Source organism: Oncorhynchus masou, chromosome 12 (assembly GCF_036934945.1).
Source record: "Oncorhynchus masou masou isolate Uvic2021 chromosome 12, UVic_Omas_1.1, whole genome shotgun sequence".
In the NCBI taxonomy this organism is placed as follows: domain Eukaryota; kingdom Metazoa; phylum Chordata; class Actinopteri; order Salmoniformes; family Salmonidae; genus Oncorhynchus; species Oncorhynchus masou.
The window spans coordinates 12830548-12857885 of record NC_088223.1 but is presented as its reverse complement, the minus strand read 5'-3'; the positions used below and the strand labels follow the sequence as shown (position 1 = coordinate 12857885).

At 44.5% G+C, this 27338-nt stretch overlaps 1 protein-coding gene across 1 annotated transcript in view; it reads left to right on the top strand.

The window, feature by feature from the left end:
- The first annotated feature begins 21653 nt into the window (after nt 1-21653).
- Nucleotides 21654-27338, top strand: part of LOC135549567 (ataxin-1-like) — a 115465-nt gene continuing 109780 nt past the window's right edge. The window contains 1 exon segment of the mRNA XM_064979645.1: nt 21654-22543. The gene's annotated coding sequence lies outside the window, so the exon portion shown is untranslated.

Here is a 27338-nt window from a genome sequence, read left to right as displayed (position 1 = left end):
GAGAGACTGCTACACCAAATTGGAATTCTGTTTAAGTCGAGGCAGACATTTTATGAACACAGAGAGAAAGCTGGCAAGTTGTTACCTCACCAGCTTCGACAATCCGCTGCCAGCAGCACCATACCGGAAATCTGTGTTGCAGCTGATTTAACTTCTACCAATCCCAAAGAAATCAACAATCAATTTAAGCAATTCTACTCTGCTCTTTACTTGTCAGAGGCTCTTACTGACACATCTCGTGTGCATGCATTTCTAGACAATCTGGACATACCCTGTCTCAATTCAGATGAACAAACCAACATGGATGCCTCAATAAGTGATGATGAAGCTACTCTGGCAATCCAGTCCATGCAGAGCAGTAAAGCTCCTGGGCCTAATGGCTATTGAATTTTATAAAGAATTTTCCTCTAAACTATCCTTTATCCTCATCTCAATGTACAAAGAAATCCTTTATAGTCAGAAACTGTCCCAGACACTTACCCAGGCGACTATTTCGGTTTTGCTTAAAAAGGACAAGAATCCCCTAGACTGTGGCTCATACAGCAATATACGTATTTTGTGCTGCGATTTACAAAATTCTCACTATGGTCCTCTCTCGCCATTTAGAGACATTGATGCCTAATATAATTAACTCTGACGAAACTGGATTTATGTCAGGTAGGCAATCTTTCCTTAATATGTGCCGGCTATTCAATGTTCTTTATTCTGCCCACTCAACTCTCCAGCCAGAGGTCATAATCTCTCTTGATGCTGAGAAGGCTTTCGTCGGGGTTAAGTGGGAATATCTAGTTACAGTACTAGATAGATTTGGGTTTGGCCCGTCTTTCCTTTCCTGGATTACGATTTTGTACTCGTCCCCAAGTGGCTTCTGTTCACACCAACAATGCTACCTCAGCTACTTCCCTCTCCACCGGGGGGGCAGGCAGGGGCGCTGTTTTTCCCCTTTCCTATTTGATATGGCTATTGAGCCTCTTGCTATTGCCCTGCGGGCGGAGAAGAGGATTAAGGGAATATTAAGGGGCAAAATAACTGACAAGGTGTCCTTAAATGCAGACAATATTCTATTACACATCTCTAACCCTGTGGAGTCTATACCCTATCTATTGGACATGCTACAATGTTTTTGGACATTATCTGGTTATAAGTTAAACCTAACAAAACGTGTGCTCCTACCCATTAATCAGTTAGCAGATGGTATATGGTATGCCAATTTCCCATTTAAGGTGGAGCATCAGGACTTACTTATTTGGGGATTAAAGGATGCAATGTCAAATTAAGCTTCTTATTAAACAACTTCTGTACACTCCTGGAGAGCACTAAGCAGGATTTCATAAAGTGGTCGTCTCTTCCCATTTCATTAACAGGTTGCATTAATTATGTTAAGATGACTGTGCTATCAAGGATTTTGTACTTATTCCAAATGATTCCCATTTTTCTGCCAAAGTCGATAATGGCGCAGGAGGGGATGGCTGCAGTTTTACGGGCTACGAACCAACTGTGTTATTTTGTGTGTTTTTTCGCATTGTTTGTAACTTATTTGTATATAATGTTGCTGCTACCGTCTCTTATGACCGAAAAGTGCTTCTGGACATCAGAACAGAGGTTACTCACCTCAAACTGGACAAAGATTGTTTCTTTAATCAGTCTGACACAAAGCATATACTGCTTTGTCGAGACAAGGTCCAAATCCCTGTCATCCGCGTGAAGAAATTACAGTAAAATAGGGGGAGGGCCTTGTAAGAATTCGCAGACGAGTCGGTGAACCACCACTTCCCTCTGCATTATTGGCCAACTTGCAATCATTGGAAAACAAACTGGACGGTCTATGATTGAGATGATCCTACCAACGGGACATTAAAAACTGTAATATCTTATGTTTCACCGAGACGTGGCTAAACAACGAAATGGATAATATGTGGCTTTGTCCTGGGCATCGGCAGCACAGAGCAGCTATGTCTGGTAAGACGAGGAGCGGAGGTGTATGTCTATTGGTCAATAACTGCTGGTGCGCGATGTCTAATATTAAAGGAGTCTTGAGGTATTGCTCGCCTGAGGTAGAATACAAGAGAGTTTTCATCTATGTTATTCGTAGCCTTCTATTTACCACCACAAACTGATACTGGGCACTAAGACCGCACTGAATGAGCTGTATACGGCCATAAGCAAACATGGAAATGATCATCCAGAAGCGGCCCTCCTAGTGTCCGGGGACTTTAATGCAGGCAAACTTAAATCAGTTTGACCTCATTTCTACCTGCATGTCACATGTGCAACCAGAGGGAAAAAAACTCTATACCACCTTTACTCCACACAGAGATGTATACAAAGCTCTACCTCGCCCTCCATTTGGCAAATCTGATCATCATGTTATCCTCCTGATTCCTACTTACAAGCAAAAACTAAAGCAGGAAGTACCAATGACTCACTCAATACGGAAGTGGTCAGATGACGTGGACGCTAGCTATAGGAGTGTTTGCTAGCACAGACTGGAATATGTTCCGGGATTCATCCAATGGCATTGTGGAGTATACCAACTCAGTCACCGGCTTCATCAATAAGTGCATCGACGACAACGTCCCCACAGGGATGAGGGGTTGGGGTTGTACTGTTTTTCTGTTCTCAATTCTGATAATCTATAAATTAAGTTAAAACTAAAAACAGATTGACTCTGGGTTTGTGATGTCTGTGAGGGGAATTTGTAAAACACAACAGTTTCTCACCAAACCTTGTTAATACTACATTTTGTCAGTGTCACGCCCTGGCCTTAGAGAGGCTTTTATTCTCTATTTTGGTTAGGCCAGGGTGTGACTAGGGTTGGCATTCTATGTTCATTTTCTATGTTTTGTATTTCTTTGTTGTTTGGCCGTGTGGTTCTCAATCAGGGACAGCTGTCTATCGTTGTCTCTGATTGAGAACCATACTTAGGTAGCTTTTCCCCACAGGGGTTTTGTGGGTAGTTATTTTCTGTTTTGTGTCTTTCTGCACCTGACAGGACTGTTTCGGTTTTCGTTCATTCTCTTTGTTATTTTTGTTATGTCAGTGTTCAGTTCTAATAAAAGCATGGACACGTACCACGCTGCACCTTGGTCCACACCTTCTTCATACGACGACCGTTACAGTCAGTTTTACACTTCAAGAATGAAATCTGGTGCATATCAAGTTCAGCCGAGTTAAGTCAATTCTACAAGAAACATTTACAATGCGTGATAAAACATGAATTTATTGTTAACAAATTATGATAAAGCAAAACTTAAGGGCAACCAAACATTTTTTTGTTGAGTGCACACACACGCTCACACACACACACATACAGTTGAAGTCGGAAGTTTACATACACCTTAGCCAAATACATTTAAACTCAGTTTTTCACAATTCCTGACATTTAATCCTAGTAAAAAATCCCTGTTTTAGGTCAGTTAGGATCACCACTTTATTTTAAGAATGTGAAATGTCAGTATAATAGTAGAGTGATTTATTTCAGCTTTTGTTTCTTTCATCACATTCCCAGTGGATAAGCAGTTTACATACACTTAATTAGTATTTGGTAGCATTGCCTTTAAATTGTTTAACTTGGGTCAAACGTTTCAGGTAGCCTTCCACAAGCTTCCCACAATAAGTTGGGTGAATTATGGCCCATTCCTCCTGACAGAGCTGGTGTAACTGCTCGCATACACTTTTTCAGTTCTGCCCACATATTTTCTATAGGATTGAGGTCAGGGCTTTGTGATGGCCACTCCAATACCTTGCCTTTGTTGTCCTTAAGCCATTTTGCCACAACTTTGGAAGTATGCTTGGGGTCATTGTCCATTTCGTAGACCCATTTGTGACCAAGCTTTAACTTTCTGACTGATGTCTTGAGATGCTGCTTCAATATATCCACATAATTATCCCCCCTCATGATGCCATCTATTTTGTGAAGTGCACCAGTCCCTCCTGCAGCAAAGCACCCTCACAACATGATGCTTCACGGTTGGGATGGTGTTCTTCGACTTGCAAGCCTACCCCTTTTTCCTCCAAACATAACGATGGTCATTATGGCCAAACAGTTCTGTTTTTGTTTCATCAGACCAGAGGACATTTCTCCAAAAAGTACGATCTTTGTCCCCATGTGCAGTTGCAAACCGTAGTCTGGCTTTTTTATGGCGGTTTTGGAGCAGTGGCTTCTTCCTTGCTGAGCGGCCTTTCAGGTTATGTCGATATAGGACTCATTTTACTGTGGATATAAATACTTTTGTACCTGTTTCCTCCAGCATCTTCACAAGGTCCTTTGCTCTTGTTCTGGGATTTATTTGCACTTTTCGCACCAAAGAACGTTAATCTCTAGGAGACAGAACGCGTCTCCTTCCTGAGCGGTATGACGGCTGCGTGGTCCTCTGGTTTTTATACCTGCGTACTATCGTTTGTACAGATGAACGTGGTACCTTCAGGCGTTTGGAAATTGCTCCCAAGGATGAACCAGACTTGGTTCTGAGGTCTCGGCTGATTTCTTTATATTTTCCCATGATGTCAAGCAAAGAGACACTGAGTTTGAAGGAAGGCCTTGAAATACATCCAAAGGTACACCTCCAATTGACTCAAATTATGTCAATTAGCCTATCAGAAGCTTCTAAAGTCATGACATAATTTTCTGGAATTTTCCAAGCTGCTTAAAGGCACAGTCAACTTAGTGTATGTAAACTTCTGACACACTGGAATTGTGATAACTGAAAAAAAATCACAAAGTATATGTCCTAACCGATTTGCCAAAACTATAGTTGTTAGCAATACATTTGTGGAGTGGTTGAAAAACCGAGTTAAAATAACTCCAACCTAAGTGTATGTAAACTTCCAACTTCAACTGTATATACACACACACACACTCGAGGTCAAGCGAGCAACTGTACAAAGGCTGTCAGAGAACCAGTCTCCTCCCCTGGAGACATGGTGGGAGTGTAACCAGCCTCATCCTCTGGGGACATGATAGGAGTGTAACCAGCCTCATCCTCTGGGGACATGATAGGAGTGTAACCAGCCTCATCCTCTGGGGACATGATAGGAGTGTAACCAGCCTCATCCTCTGGGGACATGATAGGAGTGTAACTATTCTCATCCTCTGGGGACATGATAGGAGTGTAACCAGCATCATCCTCTGGGGACATGATAGGAGTGTAACTATTCTCATCCTCTGGGGACATGATAGGAGTGTAACCAGCCTCATCCTCTGGGGACATGATAGGAGTGTAACTATTCTCATCCTCTGGGGACATGATAGGAGTGTAACCAGCCTCATCCTCTGGGGACATGATAGGAGTGTAACCAGCCTCATCCTCTGGGGACATGATAGGGGTGTAACCAGCCTCATCCTCTGGGGACATGATAGGAGTGTAACCAGCCTCATCCTCTGGGGACACGACAGAGGATTTGGCTAACATGACAGAGGATTTGGCTAACATGACATAGGATTTGGCTAACATGACATAGGATTTGGCTAACACGACAGAGGATTTGGCTAACATGACATAGGATTTGGCTAACACGACAGAGGATTTGGCTAACACAACAGGGGATTTGGCTAACATGACATAGGATTTGGCTAACATGACATAGGATTTGGCGAACACGACATAGGATTTGGCTAACATGACATAGGATTTGGCGAACATGACATAGGATTTGGCTAACATGACAGAGGATTTTGCTAAACAAGAGCACAAACTGACCAGCTGTGAGGGTCAGGTGCATAGCCTCCAACTTGAAAGCAGAATCTGTTTTAAGAGCAATGATCACAAGGATGGTGAACACTCCGGACAGAAACCACAAGGTGTTCGTGAAAATGAATGAGTAATTTGGTTTCACCTAGAAACGAAAGAAGGTCAGAGGAAGAGGATGGAGGTTCAGTTGTATTTACACAGAATTTCTTGGCAGGAAGACAAAAATATAAGGGAAACAGCTTGAGCTGGACACACACACACTACACTCCCTCTTCTCTCTACTCTTTTCTCTCCCCTCTCCTCTTCTCTCTCCTCCTCTTTCTCCTCTTCTCTCTCCTCTTCTCTCTCCTCTTCTCTCTCCCCTCTCCTTCTTTACTCCTCTAACTGGGCACGACTCAGGAATGCTGGATAATTCCCTCAGGTGATGCTTGTCGTTCTGATGTGTGGAGTTAGTGCACTCTGTCACCATGTGTTAGTACACCCTAGAGGTTTGTGTGTGTGTGTGTGTGTGTGCTCCTCTATATCAAACAGTACTCTAATACACACACACACACACACACACACACACACACACACACACACACACACACACACACACACACACACACACACACACACACACACACACACACACACACACACAAACACACTATGTGTGAATCCTCTCTTGGAAAACCCACTCTTACTGTGCCGTACTGTACTCCTATGTCTGTCTGTCTGTCTGTCTGTCTGTCTGTCTGTCTGTCTGTCTGTCTGTCTGTCTGTCTGTCTGTCTGTCTGTCTGTCGCTCTCTCTGTCTGTGTGTCTCTCTCTATCTCTACTCTCTCGCTCTCATTCGACTCTCTCGCTCGCTCTCACTCTACTCTCTCGCTCTCACTCTACTCTCTCTATATATATCTCTCTCTCTATCTCTCTCTCTCGGGGCAGCAGGGTAGCCTAGAGGTTAGAGCGTTGGACTGGTAACCGGAAGGTTGCAATTTCAAATCCCCCAGCTGACAAGGTACACAGAGCTGTCGTTCTGCCCCTAAACAGGCAGTTAACCCACTGTTCCTAGGCCGTCATTGAAAATAAGAATTTGTTTTTAACTGACTTGCCTAGTTAAATAAAGGTAAAATAAGAATATCTCTCCTCTTTCTCCTACTCACATGTCAATCACATGTTTCAGGATGATGTCATTCCCAGAGGGAATCCTATCATCAGAGAAAGAAAGAAAGAAAGAAAGACAGACCGGGAAGAGAAAGTGGGAGAGAGCGAGAAAATTAGAGAAAGAGGAGAGTTAGAGATGGAGATGGAGACATTTGTGTAATGAACTCTCCTTGACCTTGAAGTAAGGGTTGACTGTTACAGACTTCTATGTCTACCTTTCCTCCTCATTGGGCATTTCCTCTTCAGGTTAGTCTAGACTTGGTTATTGACATGTTTTTCCTGTCCCCAGTGGTTTCTATCAGGTAATAAGAAAACAATGAAGTGTCACAGAGCTGAGTTTCTGACATCTGAAGGCCCAGTGTTGAATCCATCCTCTTGAAATCCACTTGTAGCAGCCACCTTTGCGGTTCGACTAGTATCATGTCTGACAAACAACTTTTGCTTTTATTCAGCAATACGTTTAGCAGCTCCTCCGACAGTGAGTGCTACTTTAGTACCGCGGTGGTGGTCTGACTCAATGCTTTCTCACCATTTTTCATAGATGGTTAGATCTGTCAACGTGTCCGTTTGCTTTGTCAGAGTGTCAGGGCTTGTCCTAGTTTGATCTGGGCTTCTACATCATGATGCCTCCCACACACACACACGCACGCACGCACGCACACATTCATGCACTCTCCCACACGCATGCACACACAGACACGTCTGCTATTATCATGCTACTCTTTTACCATACACATAGTACTTTATGGTCAGGCCAGTTTGGCGTTCTGCTGTAGTGTGTTTAAGTGTGTCAGCAGCGCAGTGCAGCATGATAGTCAGGTAACTACTGGGAAACAGGTCAGGACACCTGGCTGTATAGAGGGTCTGAGGTGAACTTTGGTTTCCGATAGGACACACACACACACACACACACACACACACACACACACAGTGATAGGGCTCGGCTGGGAGTTCTGATACCTACTGATACCCACTGATACCTAGTGATACCCACTGATACCTAGTGATACCCACTGATTCCTGGGGATACCTAGTGATACCTACTGATACCCACTGATACCTAGTGATACACACTGATACCTAGTGATACCTACTGATACCCACTGATACCCACTGATACCTAGTGATACCTACTGATACCCACTGATACCTAGTGATACCCACTGATACCTAGTGATACCCACTGATACCCACTGATACCTAGTGATGCCCACTGATACCCACTGATACCCACTGATACCTAGTGATACCTACTGATACCCACTGATACCTAGTGATACCCACTGATACCTAGTGATACCTACTGATACCCACTGATACCTAGTGATGCCCACTGATACCCACTGATACCCACTGATTCCTAGGGATACCTAGTGATACCTACTGATACCCACTGATACCTAGTGATACCCACTGATTCCTAGGGATACCTAGTGATACCTACTGATACCCACTGATACCTAGTGATACCCACTGATACCTAGTGATACCCACTGATACCCACTGATACCTAGTGATACCCACTGATACCTAGTGATACCCACTGATACCTAGTGATACACACTGATACCTAGTGATACCCACTGATACCTAGTGATACCCACTGATACCCACTGATACCTAGTGATACCTACTGATACCCACTGATACCTAGTGATACCCACTGATACCCACTGATACCTAGTGATACACACTGATACCTAGTGATACCCACTGATACCTAGTGATACCCACTGATACCTAGTGATACCTACTGATACCCACTGATACCTACTGATACCCACTGATAGCTGGTGATACCTAGTGATACCCACTGATACCCACTGATACCTGGTGATACCCACTGTTACCAACTGATACCCACGGATACCTAGTGATACCCACTGATACCTAATGATACACACTGATAGCTAGTGATACCTAATGATACCCACTGATACCTAGTGATACCCACTGATACCTAGTGATACCCACTGATACCAGTGGTGGTCAGTGCCGTTTAAGACGAGGGAGGAACCACTTCAAATTACAGCATGTTGGATGGCTGTCAATCATATTCCATTCATCCAGCTCAATGTAACATCGATAGGTTTAGGCTACTACATGATACTCTAATTTCCCCTGTACCCATCATGTGGTTGCTACAACCTAGCCTATGAATGAAAGTTTACAATGTAGGTGCACACAGGTCAAGAGAAACGTTTGAGATGACAGACAGTGACACATGGACAGACAGTGACACATTTAATACCTTGCACACTCTTGCCTGCATCTAGTTGATTTAGGGTGTAATCACTAGTCCAACAGTTGCAAACAAGAGTTTCTATTGGGCAAATTCAAGTATGTTTATCCCTGTTTTGTTCCGTTTGCTTCAGTTTAAGAAACGTTTATCAACAGAATCGGCGGAATGAATATACCTACTGATCACACGTAAACAAACAGCCACGTTGTATTCCTTCTCGCATCCATGCGCTGTCCTCCTCTCACCTCTTCCCTTCTCTTATGGACTTCAATGCACAACACATCAGCTGTATGTGACCAAACCACTACACACAGCCCACATCGTTGTCACCATACTAGCTAAAGTAACGTCCTAGTTAAAAGAACTAACGTGTTAGTAAACCCGCTACAATCATGTAGTGACGTTACAGTGTACAGTCAGTAAGCAGTTACACCGGCGGGGCCCCGGTGGCAAGAAATTGACTTGGAAGAGTTCCAGTGTTGTGTTGGATAGTCATAGTCAGCTGGCTGACATAGCATCCCTCTGTTATAGCTAGCTAGCTAACATAGCATCCCTCTGTTATAGGCAGCTGGCTGACATAGCATCCCTCTGTTATAGCTAGCTAGCTAACATAGCATCCCTCTGTTATAGTCAGCTGGCTAACATAGCATCCCTCTGTTATAGTCAGCTAGCTAACATAGCATCCCTCTGTTATAGCCAGCTAGCTAACATAGCATCCCTCTGTTATAGCCAGCTAGGTAACATAGCATCCCTCTGTTTGAGCAGGGTATTTCAGTAGGCTAAACTAGCTAGCTAAGTAAGTGAAAAAAAGACTCTCTCTGTTTTTCTCTTGCTTCTCCTTCATTTTGGAAAACATTAATTAGTTCATAACTGTTCACCTATTGTCTTTCTCTCTGTTTGAGTCAACTACTTACCACATGTTATGCACTGCAGTGCTAGCTAGCTGTAGCTTATGCTTTCAGTACTAGATTCATTCTCTGATCCTTTGATTGGGTGGACAATATGTCAGTTCATGCTGCAACAGCTCTGATAGGTTGGAGGATGTCCTCCAGACGTTGTCATGATTACTGTGTAAGTCTATTGAAGGGGGGTGAGAACGATGAGCCTCCTAGGTTTTGTATTGAAGTCAATGTACACAGAGGAGGACTTAAACTAGCTGTCCTCCGGCTACACCATGGTGCTACCCTACAGATTGCTGTTGAGAGTACTGTAGACCTGCATTGCTAAACAGTGTTTTTTTTAATCAATTATCTGGTGACGTTATTATATTTTGTATATTTTTATTTAAAAAGGATAACCTTTTTAAATGTTTAAAAACATTTTTTTAAATAAAATTCACTGAGGAGGATGGACCTCTTCCAGATGAACCTTGTCCAGCGTGTGGGAGCCAGGCCTCAGAGAGGGAGAAGACTTTTCATTCTGTGAGAGAAGATGAGAGAGAGAAATTGACGAGGGCACTAGAGAGAGAGAGAGAAATTGGCGAGGGCACTAGAGAGAGAGAGAGAGAGAAATTGGTGAGGGCACTAGAGAGAGAGAGAGAGAGAAATTGGTGAGGGCACTAGTACAGTGTGCATCACCTGGTCTAACCCCACTGTTTGCTGATGATCTGGTGCTTCTGTTCCCAACCAAGGAGGGCGTACAGCAGCACCGAGATCTTCTGCACAGATTCTGACAGACCTGGGCCTTGACAGACCTGGGCCCTGACAGACCTGGGCCTTGACAGACCTGGGCCCTGACAGACCTGGGCCCTGACAGACCTGGGCCCTGACAGATCTGGGCCCTGACAGACCTGGGCCCTGATAGACCTGGGCCCTGACAGACCTGGGCCCTGACAGACCTGGGCCCTGACAGACCTGGGCCCTGATAGACCTGGGCCCTGACAGACCTGGGCCCTGACAGACCTGGGCCCTGACAGACCTGGGCCCTGACAGATCTGGGCCCTGACAGACCTGGGCCCTGATAGACCTGGGCACTCACAGACAAAAATAATGGTGTTCCAAAACAATTCCAGTTGCCAGGACCACAAATACACATTCCATCTAGACATTGTTGTCCGAGAGCACACATCAAAAGGAACATAAAATTGACATACCAATTAGGATCTGGCCAAAAATGCTTGAATCAGTTATAGAACACATTGCTGTTTATGGTTTTGAGGTCTGGGGTCCGTACACCAACCAAGAATTCACAAAATGGAACAAACACAAAAAAAGTGCTATTAAATTCTATAACCACCTAAAAGGAAGCGATTCCCAAACCTTCCATAACAAAGCCATCACCTACAGAGAGATGAACCTGGAGAAGAGCCCCTTAAGCAAGCTGGTCCTGGGGCTCTGTTCACAAACACAAACAGACCCCACAGAGCCCAGGACAGCAACACTATTAGACCCAACCAAATTATGAGAAAACAAAAATCGAATTACTTGACGCATATTGGAAAGAATTAACAAAAAAACTGAGCAAACTAGAATGCTATTTGGCCCTAAACAGAGAATACACAGTGGCAGAATACCTGACCACTGTGACTGACCCAAACTTAAGGAAAGCTTTGACTATGTACAGACTCAGTGAGCATAGCCTTGCTATTGAGAAAGGCCGCCGTAGGCAGACCTGGCTCTCAGGAGAAGACAGTCTATGTGCACACTGCCCACAAAATTAGGTGGAAACTGAGCTGCACTTCCTAACCTCCTGTCAAATGTATGACCATATTAGAGACACATATTTCCCTCATTACACAGAACAACAAAGAATTTGAAAACAAATCCAATTTTGATAAACTCCCATATCTATTTGGTAAAATCCTACAGTGTGCCATCACAGCAGCAAGATTTGTGATCTGTTGCCATAAGAAAAGGGCAGCCATTGAAGAACAAACACCATTGTAAATAAAACATAAAATTATTTTCCCTTTTGTACTTGAACTATTGGCACATCTTTACAATGTTGTATATAAACATTTAACATTTACATTTAAGTCATTTAGCAGACGCTCTTATCCAGAGCGACTTACAAATTGGTGAATTCACCTTCTGACATCACATATTCTGGAGAAAGAGTTTGTGTGTGACCAGAGGGTGGATGGGAAGCTTTCTATCATTCCTGGCCCTACTGTACTCATTTATTACAAAGAATAATTATGCCAGGTATAGGTTGCTCTGTGAATTATGCCAGGTATAGGTTGCTCTGTGAATTATGCCAGGTATAGGTTGCTCTGTGAATTATGCCAGGTATAGATTGCTCTGTGAATTATGCCAGGTATAGGTTGCTCTGTGAATTATGCCAGGTATAGGTTGCTCTGTGAATTATTCCAGGTATATGTTGCTCTGTGAATTATGCCAGGTATATGTTGCTCTGTGAATTATGCCAGGTATAGGTTGCTCTGTGAATTATGCCAGGTATATGTTGCTCTGTGAATTATGCCAGGTATAGATTGCTCTGTGAATTATGCCAGGTATATGTTGCTCTGTGAATTATGCCAGGTATATGTTGCTCTGTGAATTATGCCAGGTATAGGTTGCTCTGTGAATTATGCCAGGTATAGGTTGCTCTGTGAATTATGCCAGGTATATGTTGCTCTGTGAATTATGCCAGGTATATGTTGCTCTGTGAATTATGCCAGGTATATGTTGCTCTGTGAATTATGCCAGGTATAGATTGCTCTGTGAATTATGCCAGGTATATGTTGCTCTGTGAATTATGCCAGGTATATGTTGCTCTGTGAATTATGCCAGGTATAGGTTGCTCTGTGAATTATGCCAGGTATAGGTTGCTCTGTGAATTATGCCAGGTATATGTTGCTCTGTGAATTATGCCAGGTATATGTTGCTCTGTGAATTATGCCAGGTATAGGTTGCTCTGTGAATTATGCCAGGTATATGTTGCTCTGTGAATTATGCCAGGTATATGTTGCTCTGTGAATTATGCCAGGTATAGGTTGCTCTGTGAATTATGCCAGGTATATGTTGCTCTGTGAATTATGCCAGGTATAGGTTGCTCTTTGAATTATGCCAGGTATAGGTTGCTCTGTGAATTATGCCAGGTATATGTTGCTCTGTGAATTATGCCAGGTATAGGTTGCTCTGTGAATTATGCCAGGTATATGTTGCTCTGTGAATTATGCCAGGTATAGGTTGCTCTGTGAATTATGCCAGGTATAGATTGCTCTGTGAATTATGCCAAGTATAGGTTGCTTTGTGAATTATGCCAGGTATAGGTTGCTCTGTGAATTATGCCAGGTATAGGTTGCTCTGTGAATTATGCCATGTATAGGTTGCTCTGTGAATTATGCCAGGTATAGATTGCTCTGTGAATTATGCCAAGTATAGGTTGCTCTGTGAATTATGCCAGGTATAGGTTGCTCTGTGAATTATGCCATGTATAGGTTGCTCTGTGAATTATGCCAGGTATAGATTGCTCTGTGAATTATGCCAAGTATAGGTTGCTCTGTGAATTATGCCAGGTATAGGTTGCTCTGTGAATTATGCCATGTATAGGTTGCTCTGTGAATTATGCCAGGTTATAGATTGCTCTGTGAATTATGCCAAGTATAGGTTGCTCTGTGAATTATGCCAGGTATATGTTGCTCTGTGAATTATGCCAGGTATATGTTGCTCTGTGAATTATGCCAGGTATATGTTGCTCTGTGAATTATGCCAGGTATATGTTGCTCTGTGAATTATGCCAGGTATAGGTTGCTCTGTGAATTATGCCAGGTATATGTTGCTCTGTGAATTATGCCAAGTATAGGTTGCTCTGTGAATTATGCCAGGTATAGGTTGCTCTGTGAATTATGCCAGGTATAGGTTGCTCTGTGAATTATGCCATGTATAGGTTGCTCTGTGAATTATGCCAGGTATAGGTTGCTCTGTGAATTATGCCAGATATAGATTGCTCTGTGAATTATGCCAGGTATATGTTGCTCTGTGAATTATGCCAGGTATAGGTTGCTCTGTGAATTATGCCAGGTATATGTTGCTCTGTGAATTATGCCAAGTATAGGTTGCTCTGTGATTTATGCCAGGTATAGATTGCTCTGTGAATTATGCCAGGTATATGTTGCTCTGTGAATTATGCCAGGTCAGTTAAGAACAAATTCTTACTTACAATGACGGCCTACACCAGACAGCGCTGGGCCAATTGTGCGCCGCCATATGGGACTCCCAATCACGGCCAGTTGTGATACAGCCTGGATACAGCCTGTAGTGATGCTTCTAGCACTGAGATGCAGGGCCTTAAACCGCTGTGCCATTCAGGAGCCCTCCAGCTAAGGTGATCTCACCCATTTACACACTTCTAAACCACTCCAGTCTACAGTAGCTCATACTGTGAGCAGAAAGCAGAACAACTAGCATAGAAATAGAAGGAAATAGAAGGATATGACAGGTGACAGTATGCTGAATATGCATCTGTATTGAAAATGTGCAATCTTTCACTCATTATCTGTCCAAATAAGGACATCATATCCCTGTCAAATACATTATATCTGGACATCACTGTCTCAAATCTAATCCAATTTTATTGGTCACATACACATGTTTAGCAAATGTTATTGTGGGTGTAGCAAAATGCTTGTTTTTTCAGCTCTGGCAGTGCAGTAATATCTAACAAATACCTATGAAATGCTGCTTTCTAGGGCTGCAGTTATTGTTTGTTTTGTGTACAAGTCTAGGTTGGAACAAACGGCACTAGTGTCGTTGGGAGTGTACCTTTCAGGCCCCCGAGGGCAACTGGACTGGATCAGGTGACACCAAGCCTCATACACAACTATAGTAAACATACAAATACAAACAAGTAAACAAACACAGACCAGAGTGACAGACAGTCAGACAATAAGACAGTCAGGCAGACTCAGACTGTCAAATAGACAATCAGACAGTCAGACAGTCAGACAGTCAGACAGACAGACAGACAGACAGATAGACAGACAGACAGACAGACAGACAGACACAGACAGACAGACAGACAGACAGACAGACAGACAGACAGACAGACAGACAGACAGACAGACAGACTCAGACAGACAGACAGACAGACAGACAGACAGACAGACAGACAGACAGACAGACAGACAGACAGACAGACAGACAGACAGACAGACAGACAGACAGACAGACAGACTCAGACAGACAGACTCAGACAGGCAGACAGTCAGACAGACATGAAGCTATAAACCTTACATTGAACATTTCATGTCTGCCTTGAGGCTGTGAGATGAACAAACCTGGAAAACTAAGCTAAACATGCTAAAGATTTCCAAGAAGAATAGAAAATACATTTTAAAAAAGCAAAATAGTTTGTGATGCGGGTAAACTGTGGTTGCCATGTGGTTGCCATGCCAATGGGCAAGGGGTCTATAAATAGAGTGGACTGTGTTTGTTTAGTGGATGCAGCCTGTCTGCCAGCCTGCCCAGTAGCGCAGCCTCTCTCTCTCTCTCAATCTCTCTCTCTCTCTCTCTCTCTCTTGTCTCTCTCTCTGTCTCTCTGTCTCTCTCTGTCTCTCTCTCTCTGTCTCTCTCTCTCTGTCTCTCTCTCTCTGTCTCTCTCTCTCTCTCTCTCTCCCTGTCTCTCTCTCTCGGGAGATCTGAGGGTTAAGTAACATTACTGTTTACCATGGTGATTAACCACTCATTCCACCCTACAATGTCCACCCCAGAGGAATGTAGCTGGAAAACCAATGTACTAACCCCCCTGTCCCTCCCAATCAACCCCTAAGGAGAGGTTAGAGGTCAGGGGTCATCACGCAGACTGGGATGTCTGGGAAACTCCCTAAATAACACAGACAATGTTACTGTACTGTACATACAGTACTTAGAATGTTTGGATAGCAGGAGTAGCAGACCAGCAGTAGTATTTGTTTGACCTAGTGGAAGTGTTGTGTCTGGTTGTCTGTGGAAAATATACAACTGTTAGTAGGGCTGTTGCGGTGACCATATTACCGCCACACCAGCAGTCAAATTCCACGTGACCATTGAGTCACGGTCATCTCCTCTTATGCACTCTGGACATGTGTTGGTAAGGACCTTTTGTTCGCTAATGGCCTGGTCCTCAAGGCTCTATTGTCCCTCCATCAGGTCCTAATGACCTGGTACTCAGGGTTCTTGTCCCTCCATCAGGTCCTAATGACCTGGTACTCAGGGTTCTTGTCCCTCCATCAGGTCCTAATGACCTGGTACTCGGGGCTCTATTGGCTCTCCATCAGGTCCCAATGACCTGGTACTCAGGGCTCTTGTCCCTCAATCAGGTCCTAATGGCCTGGTCTTCAGGGCTCTAATGTCCCTCCATCAGGTCCTAATGGCCTGGTCTTCAGGGCTCTAATTTCCCTCCATCAGGTCCTAATGGCCTGGTCTTCAGGGCTCTATTGTCCCTCCATCAGGTCCTAATGGCCTGGTCTTCAGGGCTCTAATGTCCCTCCATCAGGTCCTCGTGGCCTGGTCTTCAGGGCTCTATTGTCCCTCCATCAGGTCCTAATGGCCTGGTACTCAGGGCTCTATTGTCCCTCCATCAGGTCCTAATGGCCTGGTCTTCAGGGCTCTATTGTCCCCTCTAGCCACTCTGACACTCACATCAAACACTTATCATGCTTTTAAACTCACCTCACTGGGATGATCAATTTGAAGAAAGAAGTTCACCAACAGGTTGAAACTGAGTGGAAAACATGGCCATCGCATGTTGTTTCAAAGCCTAACAACAACGAAATGGACAGTGCTTTCTAAGGCGATAATTTATTCAAAACACCCATATGCAAGTTAGAGCTGATGCATACACATATATATATATATATATATATATATATATATGAGCCCAAGACCGAAACACTGAATTAAAATAATGATTGTGTCATTATACGATATGTAGCCTAATAGCCTAATGCAAATTACGCACAGCAGAAAAACATTTTTAAAAAACATGGATTTAAGATGTCTTTGGTACACAATTGGTCTAGTGTCAACAAACTCTAACATTTTTTTACTTCATCTTTATTAAACCAGGTAGGCCAGTTGAGAACAAGTTCTCATTTATAACTGCGACCTGGCCAAAATAAATCAAAGCAGTGCGACAAAAACAACAACACAGAGTTGCACATAAACAAATGTACAGTCAATAACACAACAGAAAATTATATATACAGTGTGTGCAAATGTAGTAAGATTAGGGACGTAAGGCAATAAATAGACCATAGTTACTAAATAATTACAATTTAGCATTAAACACTGGAGTGATAGATGTGCAGATGATGACATGTAAGTAGAGATACTGGGGTTCAAAAGAGCAAACCAAAATAACAATATGGGGATGCGGTAGTTGGGTGGGCTATTTACAGATGGGCTGTGTACAGGTGCAGTGATCGGTAAGCTGCTCTGACAACTGATGCTTAAAGTTAGTGAGGGAGATATAAGTCTCCAGCTTCAGTGATTTTTGCTATTCTTTCCAGTCACTGGTAGCAGAGAACTGGAAGGAAAGGTGGCCAATGGAGGTGTTGGCTTTGGCGATGACCAGTGAAATATACCTGCAGGAGCCCGTGCTATCAGTGGGTGTTGCTATGGTGACCAGTGAGCTGAGATAAGGCGGGGCTTTACCTAGCAAAGACTTATAGATGACCTGGAGCCAGTGGATTTGGAGACGAATATGTAGCGAAGGCCAGCCAACGAGAGCATACAGGTCGCAGTGGTGGGTAGTATATGGGACTTTGTTGACAAAATGGATGGCACTGTGATAGCCTACATCCAATTTGCTGAGTAGAGTGTTGGAGGCTATTTTGTAAATGACATTGCCGAAGTCAAGCATCGATAGGATAGTCAGTTTTACGAGGGTATGTTTGGCAGCATGAGTGAAGGAGGCTTTGTTGCAAAATAGGAAGCCGATTCTAGATTTCATTTTGGATTTGAGATGCTTAATGTAAGTCTGGAAGGAGAGTTTACAGTCTAACCAAACACCTAGGTGTTTGTAGTTGTCCACATATTCTAAGTCAGAACTGTCCAGAGTAGTGATGAGTTAGAGGTCGACAGATTTTGATTTTTCATCGCCGATACTAATACCGATTATTGGAGGACCAAAAAATCCGATACCGATTAATCGGCCGATTTGTTTTTATTTGTAATTCGTAATAATGACAATTAAATCAATGCTGAATTAACACTTATTTTAATATAAAAAACGGTAAAGTTCCTTGCTCATAACATGAGAACATATGAAAGCTGGTGGTTCCTATTAACATGAGACTTCAATATTCCAAGGTAAGAAGTTTTAGGTTGTAGTTAATATATTATTTATAGAACTATTTCTCTCTATACCATTTGTATTTCATATACCTTTGACTATTGGATGTTCTTATAGGCACTATATTATTGCCAGTGTAACAGTATAGCTTCCGTCCTCCTCCTCGGCCCTACCTGGGCTCGAACCAAGAACACATCGACAACAGCCACACTTGAAGCATAGTTACCCATCGCTCCACAAAAGTCTCGGCCCTGCCGCCCCTACACTCTAACCACTAGGCTACCTGCAGTCCCCACACTCTAACCACTAGGCTACCTGCCGCCCCTCCATTCTAACCACTAGGCTACCTGCCGTCCCGACACTCTAACCACTAGGCTACCTGCCGCCCTTACACTCTAACCACTAGGCTACCTGCCGCCCCTCCACTCTAACCACTAGGCTACCTGCCGTCTCTACACTCTAACCACTAGGCTACCTGCCGCCCCTACACTCTAACCACTAGGCTACCTGCTGCCCCTACACTCTAACCACTTGGCTACCTGCCGCCCCTACACTCTAACCACTAGGCTACCTGCCGCCCCTACACTCTAACCACTAGGCTACCTGCCGCCCCTCCACTCTAACCACTAGGCTACCTGCCGTTTCTACACTCTAACCACTAGGCTACCTGCCGCCCCTACACTCTAACTACTAGGCTACCTTCCGTCCCTACACTCTAACCACTAGGCTACCTGCAGTCCCCACACTCTAACCACTAGGCTACCTGCCGCCCCTCCACTCTAACCACTAGGCTACCTGCCGTCCCGACACTCTAACCACTAGGCTACCTGCCGCCCCTACACTCTAACCACTAGGCTACCTGCCGCCCCTCCACTCTAACCACTAGGCTACCTGCCGTCTCTACACTCTAACCACTAGGCTACCTGCCGCCCCTACACTCTGACCACTAGGCTACCTGCCGCCCCTCCACTCTAACCACTAGGCTACCTGCCGTCTCTACACTCTAACCACTAGGCTACCTGCCGTCCCTACACTCTAACCACTAGGCTACCTGCAGTCCCTACACTCTGACCACTAGGCTACCTGCTGCCCCTACACTCTAACCACTCGGCTACCTGCCGCCCCTACACTCTGACCACTAGGCTACCTGCCGCCCCTCCACTCTAACCACTAGGCTTCCTGCCGCCCCTACACTCTAACCACTAGGCTACCTGCCGCCCCTACACTCTAACCACTAGGCTACCCTCCTTAAACAGTGGTTGATGCGTGGAGGGAAATAAAGCCAGACGTTTCTATATGTAATCTAGTGTGACAGCAGAGTGTTGATGGTTGCCATTACAAAGAGGAGGATCCCTGCTGCTACTATATTTATTTCTCAGCTGTTTATATTAATCACAGCTCTGCTATAAAACCGGAGTGGCCTACCAGGCATGATTGAAAAAGCTCCTTTCACTATTCAAGTGCTTAAGCATGACACGTCTTTCCCCCTCTGCTCCTGCTCCTGCCCCTTTGATATTGGGCTATTTGAGATATTAGTAAAGGCAAGATTACCGGTAGCCTAGTGGTTAGAGCGTTGGAGTAGTAACCGGTAACAGATCCCCAGAGCTGACAAGGTAAAAATCTGTCGTTCTGCCCCTGAACAAGGCAGTTAACCCACTGTTCCTAGGCCGTCGTTGAAAATAAGAATTTGTACTTAACTGACTTGCCTAGTTAAAATAAATAAACATTTTGAATAGTTTGATATGTGAAAATACTTGCTGAGAGAACAACTGCGCAGCCTGAGGGAAGGAACATTTAAACAAGCTTTTTTTACTACTTTCTCACATCAATAGGCTACAGTCACAACATGCAGCCCGAATACGTTTTCATTTCTAAGACATTAAGGTTTGTATCATTCACAACTAAAGTTTCCAAACAACTCTAACTCTAGCATAGAGGACCCGTTTCAAATGATCCCTTTCTTCTCAACATAGCCTTCATATGTGCACTCGCTCCTGACTGGGAAAAATATCCTTTCTATTTTATTCAGCTAAGTTAAATTATATTCTCATAACTATAAAATAATGAAATATAAAATGATGGCACAGGGACTCTTGTCTGCTAAATGAACAAGCCTACAGCCTGTAACATGGAGCATAGCCAGATAACATATAGTAGGCCAACTATTCTGTTCTTCTGAAGTGCATGTTCTGCTTATCATAGTGTTTCTTTAGACCTGCCTAAAATAAATCATATATTTATTGTGATGCTGTGTATTAAATTGATTTATTAAACTTTTTTAAATGTAGACGTTCCAAAGGCTCGTGTTAGCGGCTTGTATGGGTGGAGGCCTCCAGATGCTAAATGTGTTTATGTTAATTAACGGTCAATTACCGTGAGTTCGGCAGTTATTTATATGACAATAACCGGCTGACAAAATGTCATGACCACCACAGCATTAATTGTGGAGTCATTAAATGTTTTGATCTGAGCTGTGACTTCAGTAGACAGGAGTAGTCATCCCTATTGAATGTCTGAATTACAGTAATAACATTTTTTTACTAAGTAATTCGATCACAAAAAAAAAATCTAATCGATCTAATGATGTTTAAAAAAAAAAAAAAAGTTTTATTAGATGCTCTTATCCAGAGCGACGTACAGTAGTGAGTGCAGACATTTTGATACTGGTCCTTCATGGGAAACAAACCCAAGCACCATGCTTTATCAGCTCAGCCACACGGCTGTTGCAGGCTGGTTTCCAAACGGTACTATAATTACAAACACACACTTTCCCTTCCTTATTATTAAGGAACAAGATAGATTAGCGGTTAAGAGCATTGGAGTCCCCGAGCCGACTAGGTGAACATACTGTCGACGTGCCCTCGAGCAAGGCACTTAACCCTAATTGCTCCAGTGAGTAGCTCTGGATAAGAGCGTCTGCTAAATGACTCTAATGTAACAAGTCTTCTCTCTCCTCTCTGCAGGGAATCAGGGTGAAAGCACCTGGAGCGAGGCTGCAGTACTGACTGGTCCCCTGGGTTCAACTGAACCACGGTACTGACTGGTCCCCTGGGTTCAACTGAACCACAGTACTGACTGGTCCCCTGTGTTCAACTGAACCACGGTACTGACTGGGTTCCCGTGTTCAACTGAACCACGGTACTGACTGGGTTCCCGTGTTCAACTGAACCACAGTACTGACTGGTCCCCTGGGTTCAACTGAACCACAGTACTGACTGGTCCCCTGGGTTCAACTGAACCACAGTACTGACTGGTCCCCTGGGTTCAACTGAACCACAGTACTGACTGGTCCCCTGGGTTCAACTGAACCACAGTACTGACTGGTCCCCTGGGTTCAACTGAACCACAGTACTGACTGGTCCCCTGGGTTCAACTGAACCACAGTACTGACTGGTCCCCTGGGTTCAACTGAACCACAGTACTGACTGGTCCCCTGGGTTCAACTGAACCACAGTACTGACTGGGTTCCCGTGTTCAACTGAACCACAGTACTGACTGGGTTCCCGTGTTCAACTGAACCACGGTACTGACTGGTCCCCTGGGTTCAACTGAACCACGGTACTGACTGGTCCCCTGGGTTCAACTGAACCACAGTACTGACTGGGTTCCCGTGTTCAACTGAACCACGGTACTGACTGGTCCCCTGGGTTCAACTGAACCACGGTACTGACTGGTCCCCTGGGTTCAACTGAACCACGGTACTGACTGGGTTCCCGTGTTCAACTGAACCACAGTACTGACTGGGTTCCCGTGTTCAACTGAACCACGGTACTGACTGGGTTCCCGTGTTCAACTGAACCACGGTACTGACTGGTCCCCTGGGTTCAACTGAACCACAGTACTGACTGGTCCCCTGGGTTCAACTGAACCACGGTACTGACTGGGTTCCCGTGTTCAACTGAACCACAGTACTGACTGGTCCCCTGGGTTCAACTGAACCACAGTACTGACTGGTCCCCTGGGTTCAACTGAACCACAGTACTGACTGGGTTCCCGTGTTCAACTGAACCACAGTACTGACTGGTCCCCTGGGTTCAACTGAACCACGGTACTGACTGGTCCCCTGGGTTCAACTGAACCACAGTACTGACTGGTCCCCTGGGTTCAACTGAACCACGGTACTGACTGGTCCCCTGGGTTCAACTGAACCACAGTACTGACTGGTCCCCTGGGTTCAACTGAACCTCTGTCTGGTTTCTCCCAACTGGACCACCAGACCAGGCCAGGACCAACTGCCTTCTACCCTCAGGTAAGACTGGTTCTGTTGTAGTTGTAGTCTCAGCCTCTTACAATATAAGCATGTATGTTGTCCAAGCAAGAATGAATGAATTTGTATATATCTTTTTTTACATTTCTTCTTCTGCTACTATATGTGCTTGTATAGACAGAGCTGCTGTCCTCGTCTACTAGTTTCATCTGAAGAATAGGTACTGTACGTAGGATGAAAAGCGAGTGAGGTAGGTTGTGTTGTGTACACAAAATGCATAGCAGTTCATTGCCTTACCAACCCAGAATGCTTCAGGTTTTTAATGATACCGAGCTACCATGTTGTCAGTTTCCTGAGGTCTTCAGGGTTATCCAATCGGAGGACAGATCTGGCTGGCCAGAGCTATCTAGTCCAATCAGGAGAGGACAAGGGTGCAGGGGAGAGAACAGGAAATAAGGTTCTACATTGAAACCCAGCCCAGCACAGGCCACATACTAAAGCACTATGTTGTAAACAGAACTTCATAGCTTAGTTTATGTCCCAAATTGCACCCTATTCCCTATATAGTGCATTACTTTTGACCAAAAACCTATAGGCTGAGGTCAAAATTAGTCCAGTACATATGGAATAGAGTGCCATTTCATTCAAAGACTTAGTTTCCACGGTGTTTACAACCCTGGTGTTCTGTGACAGAAGTTCCACTATCGAGCGGCTGTGTTTGTGTGTGTGTGTGTGTGTGTGTGTGTGTGTGTGTGTGTGTGTGTGTGTGTGTGTGTGTGTGTGTGTGTGTGTGTGTGTGTGTGTGTGTGTGTGTGTGTGTGTGTGTGATTGGTGGCTTGACTCCACTAGACAACTGTAGTGGATGACTGACTCCACTATACAACTGTAGTGGATGACTGACTCCACTATACAACTGTAGTGGATGACTGACTCCACTAGACAACTGTTGTGGATGACTGACTCCACTAGACAACTGTATTGGATGACTGACTCCACTAGACAACTGTAGTGGATGACTGACTCCACTAGACAACTGTAGTGGATGACTGACTCCACTAGACAACTGTTGTGAATGACTGACTCCACTATACAACTGTAGTGGATGACTGACTCCACTAGACATCTGTAGTGGATGACTGACTCCACTAGACAACTGTTGTGGATAACTGACTCCACTCTACAACTCTAGTGGATGATTAACTCCACTAGACAACTGTTGTGGATGACTGACTCCACTAGACAACTGTAGTGGATGACTGACTCCACTAGACAACTGTATTGGATGACTGACTCCACTATACAATTGTAGTGGATGACTGACTCCACTAGACAACTGTAGTGGATGACTCCACTATACAACTGTAGTGGATGACTGACTCCACTAGACAACTGTAGTGGATGACTGACTCCACTAGACAACTGTAGTGGATGACTCCATTATGCAACTATAGTGGATGACTGACTCCACTAGACAACTGTAGTGGATGACTGACTCCACTAGACAACTGTAGTGGATGACTGACTCCACTAGACAACTGTAGTGGATGACTCCATTATGCAACTATAGTGGATGACTGACTCCACTAGACAACTGTAGTGGATGACTGACTCCACTAGACAACTGTAGTGGATGACTGACTCCACTAGACGACTGTAGTGGATGACTGACTCCACTAGACAACTGTAGTGGATGACTGACTCCACTATACAACTGTAGTGGATGACTGACTCCACTATACAACTGTAGTGGATGACTGACTCCACTAGACAACTGTAGTGGATGACTGACTCCACTAGACAACTGTAGTGGATGACTGACTCCACTAGACAACTGTAGTGGATGACTGACTCCACTATACAACTGTAGTGGATGACTGACTCCACTAGACAACTGTAGTGGATGACTGACTCCACTAGACAACTGTAGTGGATGACTGACTCCACTAGACAACTGTAGTGGATGACTGACTCCACTATACAACTGTAGTGGATGACTGACTCCACTCGACATATGGAATAGAGCGCCATTTGATTCGAAGACTTAGTTTCCACAGTGTTTACAACCCTGGTGTTCTGTGACAGAAGTTCCACTACCGAGCGGCTGTGTTTGTGTGTGTGTGTGTGTGTGTGTGTCTCTGTGTGTGTGTGTGTGTGTGTGTGTGTGTGTGTGTGTGATTGGTGGATTGACTCCACTAGACAACTGTAGTGGATGACTGACTCCACTATACAATTGTATTGGATGACTGACTCCACTAGACAACTGTAGTGGATGACTGACTCCACTAGACAACTGTAGTGGATGACTGACTCCACTAGACAACTGTAGTGGATGACTGACTCCACTAGACAACTGTTGTGGATGACTGACTCCACTAGACAACTGTAGTGGATGACTCCATTATGCAACTATAGTGGATGACTGACTCCACTAGACAACTGTAGTGGATGACTGACTCCACTAGACAACTGTAGTGGATGATTGACTCCACTAGACAACTGTAGTCAAATCAAATCAAATCAAATTTATTTATATAGCCCTTCGTACATCAGCTGATATCTCAAAGTGCTGTACAGAAACCCAGCCTAAAACCCCAAACAGCAAGCAATGCAGGTGTAGAAGCACGGTGGCTAGGAAAAACTCCCTAGAAAAGCCAAAACCTAGGAAGAAACCTAGAGAGGAACCAGGCTATGTGGGGTGGCCAGTCCTCTTCTGGCTGTGCCGGGTAGAGATTATAACAGAACATGGCCAAGATGTTCAAATGTTCATAAATGACCAGCATGGTCGAATAATAATAAGGCAGAACAGTTGAAACTGGAGCAGCAGCACGGCCAGGTGGACTGGGGACAGCAAGGAGTCATCATGTCAAGTAGTCCTGGGGCATGGTCCTAGGGCTCAGGTCAGTTGAAACTGGAGCAGCAGCACGGCCAGGTGGACTGGGGACAGCAAGGAGTCATCATGTCAGGTAGTCCTGGGGCATGGTCCTAGGGCTCAGGTCCTCCGAGAGAGAGAAGGAGAGAATTAGAGAACGCACACTTAGATTCACACAGGACACCGAATTGGACAGGAGAAGTACTCCAGATATAACAAACTGACCCCAGCCCACCGACACATAAACTACTGCAGCATAAATACTGGAGGCTGAGACAGGAGGGGTCAGGAGACACTGTGGCCCCACCCGAGGACACCCCCGGACAGGGCCAAACAGGAAGGATATAACCCCACCCACTTTGCCAAAGCACAGCCCCCACACCACTGGAGGGATATCTTCAACCACCAACTTACCATCCTGAGACAAAGCTGAGTATAGCCCGTAGTGGATGACTGACTCCACTATACACCTGTAGTGGATGACTGACTCCACTAGACAACTGTGGTGGATGACTGACTCCACTATACAACTGTAGTGGATGACTAACTCCACTAGACAACTGTAGTGGATGACTCCACTATACAAAGGTAGTGGATGACTGACTCCACTTGACAACTGTAGTGGATGACTGACTCCACTAGACAACTGTAGTGGATGACTGACTCCACTATACAAAGGTAGTAGATGACTGACTCCACTTGACAACTGTAGTGGATGACTGACTCCACTATACAACTGTAGTGGATGACTGACTCCACTTGACAACTGTAGTGGATGACTGACTCCACTATACAACTGTAGTGGATGACTGACTCCACTAGACAACTGTAGTGGATGACTGACTCCACTTGACAACTGTAGTGGATGACTCCACTATACAACTGTAATGGATGACTGACTCCACTAGACAACTGTAGTGGATGACTGACTCCACTAGACAACTGTAGTGGATGACTGACTCCACTTTACAAAGGTAGTAGATGACTGACTCCACTTGACAACTGTAGTGGATGACTGACTCCACTATACAACTGTAGTGGATGACTGACTCCACTTGACAACTGTAGTGGATGACTGACTCCACTAGACAACTGTAGTGGATGACTGACTCCACTAGACAACTGTAGTGGATGACTGACTCCACTATACAACTGTAGTGGATGACTGACTCCACTAGACAACTGTAGTGGATGACTGACTCCACTAGACAACTGTAGTGGATGACTGACTCCACTAGACAACTGTAGTGGATGACTGACTCCACTAGACAACTGTAGTGGATGACTGACTCCACTATACAACTGTAGTGGATGACTGACTCCACTATACAACTGTAGTGGATGACTGACTCCACTATACAAGTGTAGTGGATGACTGACTTCACTAGACAACTGTAGTGGATGACTGACTCCACTATACAACTGTAGTGGATGACTGACTCCACTAGACAACTGTAGTGGATGACTGACTCCACTAGACAACTAGTGGATGACTGACTCCACTAGACAACTGTAGTGGATGACTGACTCCACTATACAATTGTTCATATTGCTAACAGGAAACTCAGCTAGTTACTGCAGCTGGTCATTGATATATATGTTGAAGAAGGTGGGGCTTAAGCTGCATCCCTGTCTCACCCCACGGCCCTTTGGAAAGTAATGTGTGTGCTTTTGGCCAATTTTAACCGCTCACTTGTTGCTTTTGTACATGGATTTTATCATGGTTAATATTTTTCCCCCAACACCACTTTCCATCAGTTTGTATAGCAGAACCTCACGCCAAATTGAGTCTAAGGCTTTTTTTGAAATCAACAAAGCTTGAGAAAACTTTGCCTTTGTTTTGATTTGTTTGTTTGTCAATTAGTGTGTGCAAGGTGAATATGTGGTCTGTGGTATGATAATTTGGTCAAAAGCCAATTTGACATTTGCTCAGTACATCGTTTTCACTGAGGAAATGGAAGAGCCGTT